General features: G+C 48.1%; 1 protein-coding gene across 1 annotated transcript in view; it reads right to left on the minus strand.

Annotated features, from left to right (window-relative positions):
• Nucleotides 1-10000, minus strand: part of si:ch211-51h4.2 (uncharacterized) — a 150371-nt gene that overhangs the window by 49149 nt on the left and 91222 nt on the right. The window lies entirely within an intron of this gene.

Consider the following 10000-nt stretch of genomic DNA (forward strand, 5'->3'; position numbering starts at 1 on the left):
GGTAGTGCGGGGGCCCTAAGCCATCTGGGCTGAGCAATGCATCACTTTAGAATAGGGACCCTTATTCCACATCTGTTTTCACACTGTTCAGGGTTTGTTCACACAGTGTACCAGGAGTTTATACACATTGTATTCTGACCCTTACTGCTTACTCATAAATAGAAATCTAGGTCTACTAGGTCCTTACTAAGGTTATATTGGTAATAAATCCCTTATTGTGCATGGACAAGACATTTGCGAATAAATGTCTAACAACCGTCTGATTTTGCTTAGTACATGCCTTACAAGTTACTTACTAAGACATTAATATTGTATGTATTAGTGCTAATAGATGTATCCCTAAAATAAAGTGTTACCGAATATTTTGAGGGGTTGATAATATATTGTATGTATATATCATATATACGTGGGTAGTATCTGGTAGAAAGCTATCATCTAGGTGTCTGGCATCTGGCTTTAGTTTTTCTAACTGTGTAACAGACATAGATGACTTGTGCTCAACTGGAATGAAAAATAAACTGCCTATAACACAGCAAGTCAGTATGGGCATTGAATTTCTTTAACCTGACTACAGCGTACAAGAGCAGACTTTGATTTTAGATCTAATTTGATTTTGCTCTCTACAAGTAAGTGAGAAAAGAAAAAGCTCTTCGGCATTTGAACCAAAGTTTCTCAGAATTCCATTAAAAGAAAAAATAGTGATTGAACATTGATTCAGGATCATTCAGCGACACCGAAGTACTGTACTTCACACACACGCACGCACACACACACACACACACACACACACACACACACACACACACACACACACACACACACACACACACACACACACACACACACACACACACACACACACACACACACACACAGAGCAATTTGTCACTCGTCAACCGCAGAACCTTGGACTGCCACTCTCAGCCGTCCATAAGGGAACGACTACGGACCCAAAAGACCTATAGCAGAGCAGCGAAGCCATTAACGCCCGGCGCACCCCCTCCAAAATCACACGGCACCATTTTTACCTCAGGACACAGTGTTAAAGCTTACAGAGGGGGGAGTGGGGGACGCCAGAAAACTCAGTGCACAATACACAGTACACAGTGCCGTGGACTCAACATCACTTGCATCAATCATCACAGTGTGGCAAGAAAACACAACAGAGAAACAACATTTCGGCTCTCCAATGAGTACATGAGCGGTGTCGAGCAGCAGCAGTCTGACGCAGTCTGTCACATTTTGTCATGACAAGGTCCATGACAGCTTTGAGAAAAAAAGTGTAGACAGAGAGAGAGAGAGAGAGAGAGAGAGTGAGAGAGAGAGAGAGAGAGAGAGAGAGAGAGAGAGAGAGAGAGAGAGAGACAGAGAGAGAGAGAGAAAGAGAGGGGGGAGGAAGGGAAGGAGGGAGAGAGGAGGGATATGGGGGGAAAAGAGGAGAGAAAATTGCCAAATTGTGACAGTTCAGCTGCCCCCATATGAACGGAGCCGGGAGTCCTAGTCCTAGAGAACACTCCGTCAGACGAGCTGCCTGGCTCGCGGTGCTCTGAAGGTCAACCAGCGCGGGGGAATTATCAAAGTGCTTACCTCCACATCGTCAGAACTGATTACGGAGCCAATGCATTCTAATTACACAGCGGCCTCGCCATTTATCTAACCACATTTTTTTTCTTTCTTTCTGTCTTTCTTTTACTTTCCCCTTCCCCTTCTCCTTCTTCTCCTCCTCCTCCTCCACCGTCCCCTCATCCCTCTCTCTTTTCTTATCAGGCCTACGGTCATGTATTGTGCAGCGCCATCTTATCCTCCATTGTTGCCCTTGTTGTTGCGCTATGCAGGCGATGGCATTGAGGATTTATTGACTTGTGCCTGGGCTGGCCGGGCGGACGGATGGAGGATGAAGGGTCAGGGACGATAACAGCTTTGGCTGGGCATGGGACAAAGTCATCTGAAAGGCCGCCCCCTCACTCTATGCATTCAATGTAATGAGGAGCCAATTCTGGGCCCCCCTTCTCCCCGGGCCTGGGACAACTAACCCTGTTGTCCCCCTTGTCGGCTTCCCTGCGAAGGGTCATGCTGTACTCTTGATGGCCTCTCATGGCTGTTGCTCATCAGGGCATCTGGGCTTGATGAGACAAAACAGGGAGAGGGAGCACGCTGCTTTCCTGATGTTACATGGACACAGGGGGAGGTGGATAGACAGGGGGTGGGAGAGGAGGGTTGTGTGTGTGTGTGTGTGTGTTTGAGAGAGTGAATGTGTGTGTGTGTGTGTGTGTGTGTGTGTGTTTGAGAGAGTGAATGTGTGTGTGTGCGCGAGCGAATGTGTATGTGTGTGTGTGTTCACGCATATGTGTATGTGTATGGGTGTGTGTGTGTGTGTACAGTAGCTCATTTTGGTGACAAATCTGAGACGGTGGCAGCCTGAATGTCATAGCTCATGTGGCAGCAGTTGTCACCGCAGTCAGTGCTGCTGGAGTCCTAGCATGTGTGTAGTGTGTAGTGTGTGCGTGTGCGTGTGGTGTGTGTGTGTATGCGTGTGCTGTGTGTGTGTGTGCGTGCGTGAGTGTGTGTGAGTGAGTGTGTGTGTGTATGTGTATGTGTGTGTGTGTGTGTGTGTGTGTGTGTGTGTGTGTGTGTGTGTGTATGCTGTGTCACGGCTTGAGTCCTTGTATGTATGCCTGTCTGCCTGTGTGTGTGTGTGTGTGTGTGTGTGTGTGTGTGTGTGTGTGTGTGTGTGTGTGTGTGTGTGTGTGTGTGTGTGTGTTTGTGTGTGTGCACGCGTGTGTGTCACATCAGGGGTTCTAGGGTGATCAATGTGCAGCCCACCACCAACGCACCATTCGCCGCACACCATGGAAGCCCATCACCACAATCATAGACTGTGTACTGTGTGTGCATGTGTGTGTGCATGTGTGTGTGTGTGTGAGAGTGTCTGCATCTGTTTGTGTGTGTGTGTTGGTATATGTGTACTGTATGTGTGTGCAGCTGTGCAGGTGTGTGTGTGTGACTGTGGAAACAGGGTTGCTGCCCCTCCACATGTGATCAACCCCGTTGCACCATCTCATGATGCCCCCCCCGCGGTGCGGTGTGGTGCAGTGGATGGGGGCACGGGGCCTCGACAGCCTCCATAAGCAGCCAGGGGTACGCAGCATCCCTGATGGGCATGCAATGTTTTTTTTTAAAGTCTAAATCAAACATATGAAAGTGCATAGGGAGTGTTTGGCATTACTGTAACATCAAAGATGGGTGTTGCACACACATTGAGATGAAAGGCAAAACAAATCAAACAAACGAAAGTTAAAAAAAAGAAAAGAAACCCTCCATCGCTCCCCAACAGGGAAAGCCAACAGGTGGGGGAACAATAGGGGTTAGTTGTCCTGGGCCCAGGGAGAGGAGGGACCCCCAAATTTTGTTCCCATTACATTGTATGCCTTGGGTGTGGGGGGCCCTTTCAGATGACTTTGTCCCCGGGCCTGGGCAAAGCTGTAAGCGTCCCTGCTCCCCATCAATAACACTTGGCTATGGCGGTAGGTGAGCTCACGCTACCGAAGGCAATAGTTTCGAAACACTGTTTCCAGGCCAGGCAACCCGCAGTGGGACCGCAGCTCTGCGTGCCGCTCCCACTAGCACACCTGACTGAGCTCAGAGCTGCTATCTCTGATTACCAGGACACCCTTGATTTAAGCTCATCGCCGGCATTAATATCACATGATCACTTCAAAACCTTTACGCCTGACCTGGAGCCCAGAGGAGAGGAGGTGTGGGGGTGTGGGGTGTGTGGGTGGGGAGGTGGAAAATGGGGGCGTTGACAGAGCGAGAGAGAGAGAGAGAGAGAGAGAGAGAGAGAGAGAGAGAGAGAGAGAGCATGAGAGAGAGTGTCAGTCCCCGAGTCCCATGCAAAAAGGCACACAACACACAAACGGCAGCTCCCAAATGGCACGGCACATGACGACAGGAACGGAGAGCATTAGCTAACAGCTCAGATGACACGGGAGGCGAACGAACGAGGGAGCGAGAGAGAACGAGGGAGCGAGAGAGCAGGCAGCTGACGAAAGAGAGGCACAGATGCTGCCTCACGTGCCAGCGTGTAGAGGAGGGCCTGCACGGTTGAAAGGTTCACGGTAGGGAGGGACTGGAGCATCAGACCATGACCTCTAAAGAGAGAGAGCGAGAGAGAGAGAGAGAGAGAGAGAGAGAGAGAGAGAGAGAGAGAGAGACAGAAACAGAGAGAGAGAGAGACAGAAACAGAGAGAGAAGATCACAGACAGATAAGAGAGAGAGAGGCAGAGAAAGAGAGAGAAACATTGAAGAAAAAATGAAACAAAAACAAATTAACAAAAATAAATAAACAAACAACAAAAATGAATTAGCAACAGCCGCCATAGCTCAGTAAACCCAGGCGCTCATATTTGGATCAAAAAAGCGATGCTGGTGTCTGATTTCCACGGTACAGTGCGGTGCGGCATGACGCGGCGTGCCAAGGTTCCTTGGTCAGGCAAGGCTGTACTGTATCAGGAGCTATTAACGCTGCGCGCTACTGAAGCTTGAAGAAGTCCATTAATTAAAGAAGAGGAATGAACCAACCGTATATAGTAGCAGCAAAAAAAAAGAAATGTCGCCGCTACCGCCGCTACTGCCGCTACTGCCGCTACTGCCGCTCTGCTGATGCCAGGCTATAGGGGGGACTTGCCTGCGTGTTTTACTGTACAAACCCGACACCGGTGGTGGCAGTTAAAGTCACCCTGGGATGGAGTGCGGCAGTAATTAGGGCTGTGATAACAGAGACAAGCTCCAGCGGAAGGGGGGTAGGAGAGCGGAGGGATGAGGGGTGGGGGAGGAGGGCACGCTCAAGGACTTTGGCTGGCATACGACCCAAACGGTTGGGGTGTCACAGGATGCAGGGTGTTGCGGGGGAGTGGAGGTGGAGGTGGAGGTGGACGGGAGGGGAGTGGAGGTGGGGAGTGTTGTGGGACTGTTAGCGGGCCAGGCTAGCAGGCAGGCATGCAGGCAAGCAGGCTCAAATCAGCAGATCAGCCTCTCAGACTCTCGGTCCTAGGCACAGGCTCCCATCAGCCCATCACCTCTCATTCCCTCTTCTGTTCCTATTTCCTTCCTTCTCCCCCCCCCTTTCTTTCTCTCTCTATCTCTCTCACAGACCTGGCTGGCTGGTAGTTGGAGCTTCGTTCGCTTGAGTGGGGCTTAATTAAAGCCACAGATAGCCCAGCCCAACCCCCCCCCCCCCCTCCCCTCACCGCCATCTCTCCATTAGTGGCCTGGCACGGTCTGCACTGCTAAACACCGCTGCTCAGCCGCCCTGGTGCAGAAGCGAAGCGCCGACACAATGCTTCAGAGGCCATGGAACCACACCAAGGCCTAATGCCACGGCTAATGAGCCCCTGGAAGCCAGCGTTGAGTTCGGTGGGGCTTGAAAAAAGCAGGAGAAATATTTTCGCCAGAAGTAAGAACAGACGTACTGTAGAATATCTTAATTGGTTACACTTTGACTATTTTCCAGAACATACGGCACCTAAATTGAACACTATGGCGAGAGTGGTTTTGGTTGCTTATAAGCAACGCAAATTATATGAAATACATGGACCATCTACCATGCATTTTATCAAATTTATCCTGCTTACAACTGTTAGGATAAGGTGCATCCACCAAGGCGTGCTTTAATCCAGAGGCAACACTGCTTTCACTGATTTCCTTTACAAATAAATGTATGATAAACTGCATGAAAACAATGTAGAAAACAGACCTTAAAAACACACTTAAAATAATAACTACTCTGGGCATGAAGTCAAAAAGAGCAGTGAAACCCCCCAAAAACGTGAAATTGTGCAGATATACAATTTACATCCACCTTTTTCTATGAAGCTGTTCGATTCACAAAATCGTGCACGCATAAAAATGAAAGCTCTGTCATAGAAGTGTGCTACGGCCCGCAGGCTGACAATAGAAGAGAAGAGAAGAGAAGAGAAGAGAAGAGAAGAGAAGAGAAGAGAAGAGAAGAGAAGAGAAGAGAAGAGAAGAGAAGAGAAGAGGGGGGGGGGAGGGGGGTGACGACATAAACAGTTGATTTTAACTCAGCCATCCGGAAGGTGACGAGATTTATCTGTTAATTTGTTGTGGCTAGGCCTGAGCAGGTCTCACTTCCATGCGGTGCGGTGCGGTGCAGTGCAGTGCGGAGAGAGCATTTCTATTTTATTCCACTGTTCTTTTGCACTGAAGGTTGGCTCTGGGTAGAGTTATGAGCGGGACAATAATTATAGATCAACATTATGAGCTGACGAATGGAGGATGGGGGGAGCACGGAGAGATTGCTTACCCAGGACCAGGGGCACTTGCTGGGCTGCGCTTGCCCTGCCCGACCCCCTGAGCACTCACCCACCCACACGGACATCCACTCACCCACCAGCCGCGTGGCACATTGTGCGGAGAGAGCCGCCACTACTTTGAATATCACACCACCACATTTGTCGCTGAATGGCTATCACGGGCTGTTATTACACAATAGATGGACCATTACCGTGAAAAACGAATTAGAGGGGAGGCCTGTGTTGTGACATAAAACTGCAGGATTCATCAAAAAAACAGTTAATTCCAGCCAATTTACAGATGAGCTTGCCGCTCTTAGAGCTGAACCATACAGTATACACTGTATGTAAATATATAAAAAGGCAAATTAAAATGACATACAAATGAATAGGATTTTAATTACGTGCTCCTGCTCTATTGTAGTGCTGGGTACATGAGACCCTGCCATACGGAAAACAAGCAGCATTTTTTACCGATGTGTGTGTGTGTGTGTGTGTGTCTGTGTATCTGTGTGTGCGTGTGTGTGCGTGCGTGCATGTGTGTTAGTGCGTGTTATACTGTATGTGTTGAGTGCATATTACATGTTTGCCCACATGCCTGTGTGTCTGTGTGTATGTGTGTCTGTGTGTGCGTGTGCGTGTGTGTGTGTGTGTGTGTGTGTGTGTGTGTGTGTGTGTGTGTGTGTGTGTGTGTGTGTGTGTGTGTGTGTGTGTGTGCGTGCATGTGTGTTAGTGCGTGTTATACTGTATGTGTTGAGTGCATATTATATGTTTGCCCACATGCCTGTGTGTCTGTGTGTATGTTACGCATGTTATATGTGCGGAGGGGGAAGCGATTCAAAAAGCGCCAGCCCCAGCTATTTTGATTAACTCCCCCCCCTTTTGTCACAAAAAAGGCCAGATGCAGCCAATTTGCGAGATGCAAATGAAGTAGACAGGGAGTATTTTAGGCGGCTGAAAGAGGGAGAGAAGGGTGCTGACAGCAGGGATAAAACTTCATTGTTGTGGCAAGGCATCACACAGAAACAGTAAAAACTGAAGCCAGGCAAATAATTGCTGAGAGCGCCGGCCGCTCTCTCTTCCGGAATGAATGAATGGGGGCGACACGGGGATAAGTTAAATCAAGTGGCCATCGCGGCTGTGCTGAGGGAGAAGAAGAAGATGAAAAAGAAGAAGATGAAAAAGAAGAAGAAGAAGAAGAAGAAGAAGAAGAAGAAGAAGAAGAAGAAGAAGAAGAAGAAGAAGAAGAGGAAGAAGAAGAAGAAGAAGAAGAAGAGGAAGAGGAAGAAGAAGAAGAAGAAGAAGAAGAAGAAGAAGGGGGAAAAGCAAATATTTCGCAGAGGATACACGAGGTAAATCCAAAAAAATATTTCGCAAAAGCTACATCAAGTGGCCTTGGCGCCTGTGCTGAAAAAGAAGAAGAAGGGAAAAAAAAGTAAATATTTCGCAGAGGATACAAATCCAATAAAAAATAATGCTACATCTTATTAGCAAGCCATAAATTGCAGCATCAAAAGGTGTTAGCACAAATAGACAAAAAAATCAGGCAAATATATTAGCTTGTGTGTCTATCTGCTGGAAAAAAACAAAGACGGCGGAAAGGAACCACAAGTAGACAGCGAGCTGTAAAGAAAAGAAGACGGCCTATTATTTTCCAGCCAGGGCTGAACAAGATCTCCTGAAGAGCATCAAACAAGATTTCAGTGTTTTTCGTTCTCATCCTCTGTGTGTGTGTTTTTTCCCTCTCCTCTCCCCTGTAATGGCAGACAGGAAATCTCTACCCGCCAAGGAGATCTGTTAACTACGCAGATGCTGTCATTTTAGCCGTGTGAAGTAGATGTTTACAAGGGAGGCTGCTGCTGACAGACATTAAGCGTATGCAGAGAGACTGAGGTAAAGAGAGGGAAAACGAGTAGATAGGAGAAGAAGAAGAAGGAGAAGAAGAAGAAGCGGATGATGAAGAAGTTGAAGAAGGAGGAGGAGCAGGTGACGAAGAAGAAGAAGAAGAAGAAGAAGAAGAAGAAGAAGAAGAAGAAGAAGAAGAAGAAGAAGAAGAAACCAGACACATTTGCCACACAACGTCTGAGCATCAAAACAGCCTCATAGAGGTGACGAGAGATGAGTTGAGTCAAGTCACGCGTTGAGATGCCAGCGGTGGTGATACAGGGACGAGTTGACGACGGTACAGTTCTCGGAAGAGCCTGCCTGCCTGCCTGCATCCGTCCTAGGCTGATGCCGGCGGTCCCCGGTATACCCACAACAGCACTCGTCTTTTTTCCCCTCCACCTTTCATCTGTTTCTCCATAATTGCTTTCACTCTCCTGAGGTGCGAGCCGCTGATTGCTAACTCAATAGATTCTTTACAGATGATTAGGAAGAGTATGGGGCCTCTGTGTGTGGTTGACAAGAAGCCTCTCTCTCTCTCTCTCTCTCTCTCTCTCTCTCTCTCTCTCTCTCTCGCTCCCTCTCTCTCACTTGCTCACTCTCCCCAGCAACACATTCATCCACAAGTTAAGACATCAGAAAAGGAGACCTCTCCCTGCAATAGCATTGACTCACAACAGGCACATCAGGGGTAGCTACCCCCTCCACAGCAGGGCCTGGAGTTACAGTATGCCACCCGACTCCCCGACCAACAGACAGACAGACACTCCAGGCAGACAGACAGGCAGGCAGACAGACAGACAGACAGACAGACAGGCTTGACACACATGTGCATATTTCTGATGAAGTCGAGCAAGGCAGTCACGCTACGCAAGGGGGCCCTCGCTGGTAGTCCCGGGCACCAACCCCCCCACCCCCACCCCACCCCCTTCAGTCTCACTCAAGCATGTCAGCCTGGCATCTGTATCTGCTACTGCACTGCTACTGTGGCTGTCTGCTGGCTGGCTGTCTGTCAAAGACAATAGGACAGCTCAGTGGGCTGTGGGCTTTCGCGTCGCAGCACAACACAATACAACACGCCATAAACACAACGCACCACAAGCCCACACCCGAACTGGCGGCAAGGCCCCACGGCTCGACGCCAGCCAGCGTCTCACTCGAGAGAGCAGTTGTGTGTGTGTGTGTGTGTGTGTGTGTGTGTGTGTGTGTGTGTGTGTGTGTGTGTGTGTGTGTGTGTGTGCGTGTGCGTGTAACCTCACTGCCACCTCCATGTTCTCTAAGCTACCAGCAGCACAGCAGCACGGCAGCACGGAAACTCCACAATGACAGCACTAGTGCGACCAAGTATGGCACATAAGGACCACAATGGAAAGTGTTAGGGCTTTTTTGTGTTATCCATGAATATTTTTTTTCTTGTAATATATGGTTCAGTTTGCTGTTCTATTTTTATTATCAAGATATCAAATCAATCAATCAATTCATTCATTCATTCATTCATTCATTCATTCATTCATTCATTCATTCATTCATTCATTCATTCATTCATTCATTCATTATTGCATTATTGCATTAATTCATACTACTGCCACACAGATAGTACAGTGTAATATATTGCTTCAGCAGACTAAGGAAACTATACTCTAAAAATCTGAAGGTTCCTCAATGAACCATCAAGTGGATTGTAATGGAACCTAAATGTTCTTTAATGAACCTTAAATGTTCTCTAACAAACCATAAATGTTCTCAAAGGAACCTAAAAGCTCTGGAGAAAACCCCAAGGTTCCTTAGAGAACCTTTAGAGG

Source organism: Engraulis encrasicolus, chromosome 6 (genome assembly GCF_034702125.1).
Source record: "Engraulis encrasicolus isolate BLACKSEA-1 chromosome 6, IST_EnEncr_1.0, whole genome shotgun sequence".
In the NCBI taxonomy this organism is placed as follows: Eukaryota; Metazoa; Chordata; class Actinopteri; order Clupeiformes; family Engraulidae; genus Engraulis; species Engraulis encrasicolus.